This window comes from Panthera uncia, assembly GCF_023721935.1.
Source record: "Panthera uncia isolate 11264 chromosome B3 unlocalized genomic scaffold, Puncia_PCG_1.0 HiC_scaffold_1, whole genome shotgun sequence".
NCBI classification, from domain to species: domain Eukaryota; kingdom Metazoa; phylum Chordata; class Mammalia; order Carnivora; family Felidae; genus Panthera; species Panthera uncia.
Window position 1 is genome coordinate 3,086,539 of NW_026057582.1, and position 1,171 is coordinate 3,087,709.

Consider the following 1,171-nt stretch of genomic DNA (forward strand, 5'->3'; position numbering starts at 1 on the left):
AATAAATAAACGTAAAAAAAAGGTTAAAAATACCAAAGAGGCTAGCGAGTTCACAGCTAACAGGATTCGTGGCGTATCCAGTTCCCCAATTCCTGTCATTCATTCAAAACCTATGTTTGAGCGGTTACTGTGCCGGGCACCGTGGGGGGGGGGGGGGGGGGGGGGGGGCCTTGGGGTTGGGACCCGTTCGCTGGGATTGGAACCCTTAGGCGCATGGACTCGTGGGCCAGTAGAAATCCTCGGGCCACTTCCACACAGGCTGATCCGGCCGGCGGTGGGAACGCAGGGGAGGGGCTTGTAACTTCCGTGGTCCGGGAAGGCTTCCTGGAGGAGGCGCCACACTCAGCTCCCCCGGTTTAAGGAAGCCAGAGGTGGGGGCGGGCTGAAGTCCGGGCTGGGGGTGGTTGGGGGGGAGGGGCTCACGGCCCTCCTCAATCTGGGAGACGGGAAGTGGCCGCCGCCCGGGGGCGGGAGCAGTCCTCGGGTACCGCCGGAGGGGGGCGGCGGGTGGGCGCGTTAAAAGGTTTGGACGTCATCCCGGGGCACAGGGGAGTCGCTCAAGATTTCGCGACAAAGCGACGTCCTGAGGACGGCTTCCGTGGCCGCGAAGGGAGCGCGGGAGGGCGGCTCCGAGGCGCGGGGCGCAGGGGCGCGGGGGGCGGGGGTCTGGGCAGGGCGGGAGGGGCCGCTCGCCCCGTCGCCGCGGAGATGTCTGTGACGTCACACAGGTCCGGCCACAGCCCCCCCCCCCCGCCCCTTCGGGGCTCGGCGGTGACCACGCCGGGAACGAGATGGACGAGCCATTCAGAAGGTGAGTCTGCGGTGCCGGCCCGCACGCCCCGCGCGCCCGACCCTCGAATTCCGACCTGGGCGGCACTGAAGGAGCCTCGGCCGGGCCCACCTGGGTGGCGAGCCCATTGCCGGTGGCCCCACGACCGGAGGGACGACACGCCCTCGCGACGTCGGGGGCTACTTTTCCCGTCCAGCCCCAGCCCCGGCAGGGGGGGCGCAGGTGCGGGGCGCCGGGGCCTGGCCGGGGGCGCCCTCCCCGCCGCTGCTGCCCCCGCAGGGGGCCGTAGAGCCGCGTGGTCCCGGGTAGGACGCGGGTGGGCTTCCGCCAGCAAGAAGGGGCCCAGGCAGCTGGGTCCAGATCCTGCGGGGCGGGGGGGGG

The 1,171-nt window shown here is 70.4% G+C and overlaps 1 long non-coding RNA gene across 5 annotated transcripts in view; it reads left to right on the top strand.

Annotated features, from left to right (window-relative positions):
- Positions 1 to 356: 356 nt before the first annotated feature.
- LOC125909157 (uncharacterized) overlaps positions 357 to 1,171 on the top strand; it is a 14,390-nt gene continuing 13,575 nt past the window's right edge. For 4 of the 5 annotated variants that reach the window (XR_007453560.1, XR_007453557.1, XR_007453559.1 and 1 more), the window contains exons 1-2: positions 357 to 371; positions 729 to 811. This is a non-coding gene — a long non-coding RNA (uncharacterized LOC125909157). The other variant, XR_007453561.1, reaches the window with a different exon arrangement.